Below are 12,318 nucleotides of genomic sequence, written 5' to 3' on the forward strand. Positions count from 1 at the left end.
TGGATTCTCAGAGTGGCTAAGAGAAACTAGCAAATGTTTCATGGAGAAGATAGTGTATAACCTGAGCCTTGGATAAAAAATGGACATATGGAGGGAGAGTACATTTTAGGCAGATTTAGCCACATGAACAAGTTACAGAAAGCTACAGGCAACATACATAGAAAAAGAACAGCGAGTAGTCAATTAGCTGGAATGTGTGTAATAAGTGAAAATGTTGATTGAATGCCATAATTGTAGAAGGTCTTGAATTCCATGCTGAGGAATTTTTTTCTACTTTCTTGTGTAGAAAATGAGGAATCATTGAAAGTTTTAAGCAGTAAAATTACAAGAAGGTCATAGTATTTTAGGAAGATTAATTTGGAAACTAAGAGTAGGAAAGACAGGATGAGGAGGAAACTAGAGACCGATGGCATGATAATTGAATTTAATGATTGGGACCCTGAGAGATCCATGCTGAGCCATGTATACATAGATACACAGGGAGGCATTAGAGGTGTTTGTGTACTTTTTCACTTTGTATTATTATTTGCCTCATTGTACATTCTGTTTTATAACCTGCATTTTGTAGTCTATGCTAAAAACATCTTATAGTCTTAAATATATAATCATTCATTCATTAAACAAATATTAATTGAAAGGTAAGATTGGCTGGATTTGAATATTTCCCTCTTACTATTTTTGTGAATTTAGGCAGATTAGTTAACCTCTTGGTCAATTTCCAGAGCTCACTGGCCATTTATATATTTCTGTTTGTGAATTGCCAGTTCATATTCTTTGCAAGAATTATATCTGTATAATTAAGGATAGTGACCATTTTTCTAATATTATATATTTACAAAATATATTTTCCTCTATTTGATATTTTTGTTTTATATTATTCACCGTGTTTTGTTGTATAAAACTTTTCTTTTTTTTACTTTTATGTAGTCAAAGTTACCAGTGATTTCTGCCTTTGATGTCATGCTTAGAAAGTTCTTTTCCAGTCAAGATTATATAAATACTAACCTCTATTTTTTCCATTATTTTTAGGACTTGTATTTAAAGTTATATATTTATAATCTATCAAAATTTTATTTTGGTGTAAACTGTGCAGTAGTTTCCTTTTATAAATTTTATAGAAATATTACATGTACATACTTCATTACATACAGAAAAGTACACAAATGATAAGCCATGAAATAGCACAAAGTGAATACATCTGTGTAACCACCACACAGATCAAATAATAGAATGTTACCAGTACCTCTAGAAGCCTCCCTTACTCCTCATGTCCCCTCCTTTGCACAACTCCACACAAAATAATATTATGACTTCTGTTATTATAGATTAGTTTTACCTGTCCGTAAAAGGTAATTGTTGAATGAATGAAGAAACAGTGGTTAAAATTAATCTATTTCTACCTTTCTCGCAAACAGATCCTTAGAAGAATCTCTAATCACCTTCCTCCCAACTTACAAGCTATCATTGTCCAGCATATTGGTTCCACTTTGTTTTTATAATCCCCAAATGAATCATTATTATTTTCAATAGTCAATATTTGTTTAGATTTACCTACATATTTGCCTCTACCCCCTCTTCATCCTGGCCCTTCTTTCTGATCCAATATCCTTCTTACTAAAGAACCTCTTTTAGTAGTTCTTTCAGGTTCTGGTCAACTTGACGTTTTTGTCTAAAAATATCTTAGTTTAGCTAAGTTTAGAATTTCAGGTTGATAGTTTTTTTTCAGCACTTAGAATATCAGAAGACAGTGGAATACTGGTACTTGCCTGGCAGTCCAGTGGTTAAGACTCCATGCTTCCACTGCAGGGAGGCGTGGGTTCGATCCCTGGGGAGCTAAGATCCCGCATGCCAGTACCGTGTGGCCCCCCCCCAAAAAAAAAGAAGACAAGGGAATACTATTTTCAATTGTTGCTGTTAAGAAGTCTGCTCTCAGTACAATTGTTTTGCATCTGTAGGCAATATTTTCTCCTCTGGCTCTTTTTAAGATTATCTTTTTGTCTTCGGTGTTCTTGTTTCAGTATTATGTATCTAAATGTGGATTTATTTTTATTTATGTTACTTAGTATGAAAATACATGTTTGGCATAATTTCTAGAAATTTTCCAGTTGTTATTTCTTTGAATATTGCATTTTTTTCCCCAATTATTCTGTTCTCTCCTTCTGGAACTCCTGGGAGCTATATGTTAGGCATTTATCTATTTTTCATGTCACTTAACCTCTTATTTATATTATCCACCTGTTATCTCTCTGTGCTGCCTTCTGTGTAATTTTTTTCACATTAGTATTTCAGTTCAGTAATTCTCCCTTCAGCTATGTATAATCTGTGTTTAATTTGTCCATTCAGTTTTTAATTTCAAAGATAATATTTTTACGCCTGTAATGTCTATTTGCTTCTTTTTCAAATTTGCCTGATTTTTCATTAATTTCTTCCCTTCTCATGTTTTCAAATCCTTTTCAAATTTTTCTTTAACCACATTAATTCTGTAATCTGAAGTACTTGGAGGTCTAATTCTGCTGTTGTGTCTGCTGACATTAGCTCATGATGGCTCATTTCTGCATGTAATTTTGTATTACGAGTTATCTTAAAGAAGACTCACAGGACTCATGAGGAGCCTAAGTTGAAGATATATCTCTTCTGCGTAGTTTGTCTTTCATTTATGCCAGGTACCCAAAGAGTATTATCAGTTCAGAACTTTTTTTAATGTTAATTTCTGTACTGAAGGGTTCCTGAACCATACAGAGCTTATACTGGTTTATTTTCAAGTTTCCTTGTCATCTTCCTGTGCAGATAGAAGATTTTTGTTTTTCTATTCTCTCTTTTCAGTGAGGGCCTCTACATTATGCGAGAGTCTTAATTCTAATTCCCTTTCTTACTGAGGCCTAAGCCCTGTCTCCTGACCCTCTGCAGCTGTTAAAATACAGTGCCCTTGTTTATGAACATTGGCATATTATGAACATTGGCATATACCTATCGGGTAGTCGCAAGCATTGGTTTATACTTATCAACCTAAATTTTGGTTCCCTTTTTGTGATGACTCTTGGAGATTTCCCTTAATTTCTTAAGAGGTAAAGCTATTCATTTAAAAGTATGTAGGTCATTTTTTATCCAGCATTTCTATGTGTTTTATTTAATTTCGCCTTATCTAGTTGGCCTTGATTTCAGAAGTCGAAGTATAAGTGTGGTTATGATCTTGGAAAAGTTTAAAATGGTAATGACATTATGCAAAGTTTACTCTAATTTGAAAACTCTTAGGTAGTATTTGGAAGCTTAACCGTGCATCCTAAAATGTCAGACTGAGGATTCTGTACCTAATTCAGTAGTCTGTGGGGTACCATTAAATAATTTTGAGCACAGAGTGACACAATACTATCAGAACTATTTTATGCAAGTTTTTCCCTTTGTTCCTGCTGCTGCTAATAAAAATAATCATAATAAATATTTATTGAGCATCTACTATGTGCTAGGCACTTTACTAAGTACTTTACATATATTAAGTCATTTAATCCTCATATAAGGTATGTACTATTATTATCTCCACTCTGTACATGGAAACTGAGGCAGAGAGATTAAATAACTTGCCCAAGTAAACATGGCTGCTAGGAGTTAGAGCCAAGACTCAAAGCCAGAGTCCATGCTTTTAATCACTATGCATTTCCTTCATAAGTATTACTTGAATGCCTGACACTGTATTGTTCTCTAAATAATATTTAATAATTTAGTGTTCAAAATGTTTTATTACTAGATAGGCATAATGGATTTTATTTTCTTAATCTAAATGAGTTCTCTCATGAATGTATATATAATTATCTGCTTTTAAATAGGCTTTAATATCAGAATTCAGAAAGGCTAATTGACTTTTTTTTTTTTTTTTTTTTTTAGCTGTGTTGGGTCTTCGTTTCTGTGCGAGGGCTTTCTCTTGTTCCCCCGAGCGGGGGCCACTCTTCATCACGGTGCGCGGGCCTCTCACTATCAAGGCCTCTCTTGTTGCGGAGCACAGGCTCCAGACGCGCAGCCTCAGTAATTGTGGCTCACGGGCCTAGTTGCTCTGTGGCATGTGGGATCTTCCCAGACCAGGGCTCGAACCCGTGTCCCCTACATTGGCAGGCAGATTCTCAACCACTGTGCCACCAGGGAAGCCCACACTAATTGACTTTTAAATGATCTTTCTGCGAGTTAATATTTCCCACTGAGTATTTGTAGCCCCATGGCCCATACTTAAGAACTATAGCGGGCTTCCCTAGTGGTGCAGTGGTTAAGAATCCGCCTGCCAATGCAGGGGACACGGGTTCGAGCCCTGGTCTGGGAAGATCCCACGTGCTGCGGAGCCTGTGCACCACAACTACTGAGCCCACGTGCCACAACTACTGAGCCCACGTGCCACAACTACTGAAGCCTGCGCGCCTAGGGCCCGTGCTCCGCAACAAGAAAAGCCACCACAATGAGAAGCCCGCGCACCACAACAAAGAGTAGCCCCTGCTCACCACAACTAGAGAAAGCCCGCGTGCAGCAACTAAGACCCAAAGCAGCCAAAAATAAATAAATTTATATTAAAAAAAAAAGAACTATAGCATTTTCTCTTTAACTTGAAACAGACGTTTAAAACTAAACATCTGTATCTCAGTTTTGAAAATACTTTGGATTTAGATGGAAAGATAGATTGGCAAAGATTTTTATATATTTCTTTGTAATTTAGTCATATTACATACAAATAAAAATGCATATATTTTCAGATGTGTTTGGCTAATTAATAGTACTGTGAATAAAACTGCATTTTACTATTAAAAATGGGGGGGGGGGGAACCTAAACATCTAGGTTTTTCCTTAAATTAGTGTCCCAGGTCCTGAGAAAATAATCTTTAATGTAAAATTAAGAAAGGCAGAAAAAAAAAAAAAAGTAAGGCAGCTTTGTAAAAGCTTTATACTAGATTCTTCCAACTAGCCAGCTCAGTATTTCTTTGTCTGACCTAACAATATGCTAAGCAGTACACTAAATTACATTTGAGCAGATATCCTTAAGCAATAGAAGGGTCAATAAAATCTTGAATGGGATTGTTCACTGGTCCCTGATCAATGAAATTTTTAGGAAGAGGGTGTTGCTATGGTAATTACCAACCTGGAAAAAATTTAATGTTTGTGATACATAAATGTTCCAAAATCTGGTTTTTTAAATTTACTTTCATAAATATATAGCCTCCAGCAATAAGTAAATAGTGAAATTTTTCACTATCAGTAAAAAGATAGTGCAATTTGTATTTCAGAGTCCAGTTATTGTAAAGGCTTAAGTAATTGAAAGCAACAGTTTGAACTTTTAGAGGAAAGGCTCAATTTTCATGATGAATGTGGTTTACCTTGGGTATTACTAGACTGTTAAGTAATTAAGAGTTCACAACTCTTAATACAGATTGAAATCCCAGACTCTCAGTAAATGGGAAGGTTAATTTTTTTTTTTTTTTTTTTATAATCTTGAGTCTTGCACTTTTTTTTTTTTTTTTTTTTAATGAGGATCTTGAATCAGATGCGTATGTTTGATTGATTGATTGATTGATTTTGGCTCTGTTGGGTCTTCGTTTCTGTGCGAGGGCTTTCTCCAGTTGTGGCAAGCGGGGGCCACTCTTCATCGCGATGCGCGGGCCTCTCACCGTCGCGGCCTCTCTCGTTGCGGAGCACAGGCTCCAGACGCGCAGGCTCAGCAGTTGTGGCTCACGGGCCCAGCCGCTCCGCGGCATGTGGGATCTTCCCAGGCCAGGGCTCGAACCCGTGTCCCCTGCATTAGCAGGCAGACTCTCAACCACTGCGCCACCAGGGAAGCCCAGGTTAATATTTTTTAAAACTCAGTTTTATACCTGCATATAGTAGGGCTGCTGTGAGCAGCAATAAAATATGGGGGGAGAAGTTGAACAATTTGTTTCTGTGAATTGTTAGGGTTTAATTTTTGTGGGAGTCTGTGCAATTTCCTATGTAATACATGGATTATTTCTTAAAAGTCCAAAGGAATAAGTGACAAAGACACAGCCTTAACCTCAAAACTCTACCATACAGAAGTATTATTTTGAGAGACTGTGGCAACCAGGAGACAGAGTATACTTTTAGATGTGCCATGATGAGTGCCCTCTTTTTAAGCTTTTCTTTTTTTTTTTTTTAATTTATTTGATTGGTTTATTTTTGGCTGTGTTGGGTCTTCACTGCTGCGCGCGGGCTTTCTCTAGTTGCAGCGAGTGGGGGCTACTCTTCGTTGCAGTGTGCGGGCTTCTCGTTGCGGTGGCTTCTCTTGTTGGGGAGCACAGTCTCTAGGCACGTGGGCTTCAGTAGTTGTGGCATGCAGGTTCAGTAGTTGTGGCTCGTGGGCTTAGTTGCTCCACGTCATATGGGATCTTCCTGGACCAGGGCTTGAACCTGTGTTCCCTGCATTGGCAGGCGGATTCTTAACCACTGCACCACCAGGGAAGCCCCGTGCCCTCTTTTTATACTTGGAATTATGTAAAATATGATATGCCCCACAAAGATCTGGATTGGTGAGCATTGCAATAAGCAGAAAAGAAATCATATCTTGGGAATTCCCTGGCAGTCCAGTGGTTAGGACTCCGTGCTTTCACTGCCATGGCCCGGGTTCAATCCCTGGTTGGGGAACTAAGATACCGCAAGCCCTGCGGTGCAACTGAAAAAAAAAAAAGAAAAAAGAAATCATATCTTGTAGCTCAGAGTGTTATATGCTGATATAGAAGCTACTATCCTTCCAGAGTGGGAAATACCTATTGCAAGATATTTCTGTGATACAGGTCACTTGATTTCCCTGATGTATTAAATAAAATCTGCGATTATGACAGATTTATTTTGCAGTCAGATCCCAGCACTACCACTTACTAGTTTACGATTTGGAGCAAGATACTTAATGTAATAGGTAGATGGGTCAAAACTCTTCTCTTGCATCTTAGAAAATCACATGAACCTCTCATGTAGCAATTTGAACAGCCTTCATCCTGGGATACCTTCTGTTTCTAAAATACATTGTGATTGCCTTCACTGTGAATTGAAACAAAATCTGTGTTAAACAAAACAAAAAAATGAAAAGCAATTCTTTCCTTCCCTCCCTGACGTATGTATTTCCAGAAATGAAAGTAACTTTTGGTGAGAGAATAGGGCCTGTGTATAAGTAAGCTAAGTTTTAAGCCAGGAGGTAGCTGAAGATAAATGTCACTTAGAGGGGTTTTTTTTATTATAAAATATCTGCTTTATTTTTAAGAATAAAGGACTATTATTCCATGTTAAATGTGGTCGCCATTCTCTGTGAAAGCATTGAAAATTCTAACATTTTTTATTTCTTAAGTTTTTTGTTTTACTTAAAATGTCCCTTAGATTTTAAAAGGAAATATACATTAGTTGAATCTGAAATTCAACTTGCCATTTAGAGTTCTAATTTCAGCTGCTCTCTCTTAAGTACCTTATTTCTTTAAAATAGTTCTTTTGTGACAATATTTTTCAGTGCTTCAAGCACTGATCACAGTGAAACAGAGTTCTACAGGCCTTTTGTAGTTATATGAGTTGTTTCTATAGGACCTGCTCTGATGATGTGTAATTGTAATTATCTTTGTTTAGCTTTAAACACTATTTAAAATAGATGGTGTGTGTTTGCTAAGACACCAAGGAACTTTGCAGAAACTAATTATCTCCTTAGCAACATTCTTAATAAAACTGCTTTCTGAATGGAGAGAGGTAGTCAATATTTTCTTCTCTCTCCATAGCCATATGAAGTTAAATATGAATTTTGTATTGCTTTCCCTTCTCCTTTTATACATAATGAAATCAAAGAAATAAAAGATAGTAACTGATCACAGGGACCTCTTTACAGGCATAATTTTCATGCCTTTTTCAAGGCAGAGAACCTGCCCTGAAAAAGGATCTAGGTAAATAGATTCAGCAGTGGCCTGAACACATGCAAGTGCTTGCCCTAAGCAGTTAGTCTGTTATGTCTCTGGGGTCCATGCAGGTTTGCAGTGTGCAGACTGTCATCTCCTGTGTCAGTATTTGCACATCTTATGGATATACTTCCCCCTGGCCCTTACTACTTCCCTCTTCATTTGTCTCATTAGTCATACTGGCCTAATAGATCCTCAGTTAGCGGGGAATAAGTCAAATTTCAACTTCTGAAATTATATATGACATGGGTGTTCTACTCACCACAAATATTTTCTCCAAAGTCTTTGTGAAACAGTCAGAAGTAATATTGCCCTAGTTATGAGTTCTAGAATAGATAAACATTTATTGAACAAATGAGAAGAGCATAAAGTCAATAGTTCATTCACTCTTTCAGCAGATATTTACTGAATATTGGTATACCTCTGAATAAAAGCAAATATCCTAATCCTCAAGAAGCTTACATTTTAATGCAGAGACAGAAATAAACAATAACTTAATAAATAAGTATATTTTATAGTAAATCAGAAGATGATAAATTCTATGGGGGAAAAAAGCAGAGCAAGGTGAAAGGAAATCAGTAATGCATAGAGGCAGTAGGGTTCAGTCACACTACTCAGTATGGTATCAGGAAAGGCCTCATTAAGAAGAGATTTGAGCAAAGACTTGGAGGAGGTGAGGGAATGAGCCAAAAACAGATGCGGGGAAGAGAATCTCAGGCACAGCAGCGCTGTGTCCTAAGGCAGGATCATGCAGTGTGTTCAAGGAGACTGAAGAGTCTGGGGTTGCAGTCAGGGAGGTATCAGGCGCCTGATCGTGGAGGGCCTTGTAGACTATTTTGAGGACTGGTTTTCACTATGAGTTAGAGAGCATTGTAGGACATTGGGGTTTTTTTTAACAGCTTTATTGAAGTAAAATTCATATACCATACAATTCACCCCTTTAAAGTATACAATTCATTGGTTTTTGGTATATTCACAGATATGTGCAACTACCACCACAGTCAATTTTAGAACATTTTCATCACCTCAGAAAGAATCCCCCAGCCTTAAGCAACCACTAATCTACTTTATGTCTCTATAGATTTCCCTGTTCTGGACATTTCATATAAATGGAATCATACAATATATAGTCTTTTGTGAGTGGCTTCTTTTACTTAATATAATGTTTTCAAGGTTCATCCATGTTGTAGCCTAGATCAATACTTCTTTCCTTTCTACGGATGAATAATATTTCATTGTGTGAAATGAAATACCATATATTGTTTATCCATATGTCAGTGATGGACATTTGAGTCATTTCCACCTTTTGGCTATTATGAATAATGCTGCTATATACATTTGTGTACAAGTTTTTGTGTGTATTGTAGAGTTTTGAGTAGAACCGTGGCATCTGACTTATATTTTAGCAGAATCACCCTGGAGATCAAGTTAATATGAATTGAGAAGTATTATTTATCTTAAAATATTCAGAATGAATATGGGTTATTATAAAAATGCAAGTTTCCTAGACATATATAAATGAACTATACCCATTATGTATTCACCTACTGAGTCATTATTCTTGTTGTGTTTCTGAAGCACATGATCGTACCTTGCAAATAAATGAGCATCTTGGTTTGGGTTTTGAGCTGGCTTGCCTTATCACTTCACAAGTCAATCAGTGTTAAAGAGTTCTGGTCCTTGCTGGCAGCAGTTGACATGTTAGGTTAGCTGTGTGAGCTGAGAGGCCAAGAACCAGATCAGTACGGATGGAATTGTTCTCCCAATAGAAGAAATCCCTCTGTCTTCTCAGAAACAGGATAGAAGTGGGGTAGAAAAGGGAGGTGAGGTGAATGTATTAGTCAGTAGTGCTGCCAACATTACCTGAGCCCTGCCTGAACTGTGGATGAAGAGAACTCTTTAGTCTTTCCCAGTGCTGTCAGTCAGTTCAGTACTTTCTTAAGACTTTTGACAAGGAGGAAAAGTAACCCTAGATCAACAATCCTCTTACTGCCAGATTCCCTGTCAAACCAATAATAATGACTACACATAGTAGGTTCTCTATAACACTACTGGATTCAAATAAACCCTCATTAACAAGCCTGCACAATAATTAATGGTCTCATTTTTCAGTTATTTTCTCTCTAACTAGCAAAGACAGATGAAGAAAAATGGGCTCCCCCCCCAAGTAATTCATGCTCATTGTAATAAAAATAATTAAATATAATAGTCAAAATCATTCATACTACCACACAACTCAGAGCTAACCACTGTTAATATTTTGGTATATTTTCTCCTACTGTTTTTTTCTTTACCTGAAGGTTTTTGAGTTTTGTGTGTGTTATGTTTGTTTTTGACATAATAAGGATCACATTACATTGTCTATAAAGTTTTGTACTTGTTTTGCCCACTTTTAATTATACTGAGAACATTTTACCATGTTATTAAAATTACTTAAAATGATCCTAATGGCTCTATAGTTTCAATTTTAAGGATGTATCTCTGTTTAACCATTACCATTTGACATTTAGATTGTTTACAATTTTTTGCTTGATATAAATACCACAGTAAACATCTTGTATATTGATAAACCCTTGTCCTATCTCTGAATATTTCCTCAAGATAAATGTACAGTGAGGCAGTCTCAAATATTGCTAGTAGAAGTGTAAATCCATAACTTTTCTGGAAAGCAATTTGACATTATATATTCAAGGGCATGGGGTTGACTTCATGGCCCTTGTTGTTACTGAGGTTTTTTTTTAGTTTCTTGATTTTTTAGAAGCCCTAACTCAGGTGTTGGAAGTGTTCTATATCTTGATCAAGGAGATGGTTACATGACTGTATACATTTGTCAGAATCATCAGATGATATCCTTAAAAGTGGTACATTTTATTGCCTATAAATTATATCTCAATTAAAAAATTAAAAGTTTACAAAACAAAGCACTGTAGTACCAAACTGACACTTTTTCCTTGATATGGTTAGAAAGATAGAAAGCTAAAAAGATAAAAAGAAATAGTTTTCTTACTATGTATTTCACTGTTATTTAGTAACATGCCCTAGAACCACCAGATATTAGCTGGTGTTACGAGCACATGATTTGAGAAACACTGATCCATAGCAGCTCCTAAGAGGGGATTATGATGACACTAAGAAGGAAAATTTATTTAGCATATACTATGTGTTAGACACGGTTTTAATACTTTATACCCGTGCTATCCAAAATGTAGCCACTAGCCTTTGTAACTACTGAACACTTGAAATGTGGCTAGTCTAGTTTGAGGTGTGCCACAAGTATAAAATACATATTGGATTTCAAAGACTTAGTACACAAAAAGTGTAAAATATCTCATTAATAATTTTTTAAGTTGATAATGTTTTAGATATATGGATTAAGTCAAATATGCTATTAAAATTGATGTTACTTCTTTCTTTTTACCTTTTTAATGTGCTTACTAGAACATTTAAAATTACATAGCCACTCACATTTGTGACTTGCTTTGCATTTCTATTGGATAGTGCTGCTCTATTCATTAAATTTTTATTTAATTCTCATAACAACCCAGTGAGGTAGGTATTTTTATTATTATCATCAACCTTATTTTTCAGATGAGACGTAGAGTAGTTAAGTACTTTGTCCAAAGTCATAGAGCTAGTAAGTGGCAAAGCTGGAATTGAACTCAGTTTGTTTCCAATCTGGGCACTCAGTTGAAATAATATTTTAGGAAGATTTATCTAGCTATAATTTTTTTAAATCCCTTGCTTATAAATGTCACTTATAAGATAGCAAAATATGTTTTTACCTAATGGAAAATATGTGAAGCTTTCTGCCTACTAAAAAATATTGTAAACCAAAGCAGGGAAAAAACAGTATAAAAGTAAGGAATCATTTAGTTTTGTTTAAAGATTTCTGTCATGCGGAGATAATTAAGAATGAGATTTAAGACAGTGTTGCCCTTTGGATAAAAATGACTAACTTGATTAACTAGTGGCAGCTGTTAGTTTCATTACTACCCGAGATGATGCCTGAGCTTTGGTAATAACATAATTCTGACAAAGTCAGGACATTCGTGTTTTTTTGTAGAGAGTACAGTTTAGAGCTTAGAAAACAGTTGGCATTTTGAATTTCTGTAGATAGGTTTGAAGCTGGGAGGATGCCGATTCATATTATCAACAGGTTCTTTATAGATTTCTACCTAAACAAGTAACACTAGAAACTTGGACCTTCTCCTGTAACCACGAGTTGGTTTGATCTCTGAATTATTTACTGAAAAATTAGGATCCTGTGACAGAATTTACATTTCAAAGGAAGAGGAATTCAGAGGACACTTCTTCACTTGTAGGTATTTCAGAATCAGTTTTGAAACTGTTGGAACCATCACCATCTACCATCTCTTGGTAGAGATTTTTGGGAGAGTTTACTTTT

General features: G+C 35.9%; 1 protein-coding gene across 5 annotated transcripts in view; it reads left to right on the forward strand.

The window, feature by feature from the left end:
* The window catches only part of VPS45 (vacuolar protein sorting 45 homolog), a 68,130-nt gene that overhangs the window by 43,038 nt on the left and 12,774 nt on the right, over positions 1–12,318 (forward strand). The window lies entirely within an intron of this gene.

This window comes from Balaenoptera acutorostrata, chromosome 1 (assembly GCF_949987535.1).
Source record: "Balaenoptera acutorostrata chromosome 1, mBalAcu1.1, whole genome shotgun sequence".
NCBI classification, from domain to species: domain Eukaryota; kingdom Metazoa; phylum Chordata; class Mammalia; order Artiodactyla; family Balaenopteridae; genus Balaenoptera; species Balaenoptera acutorostrata.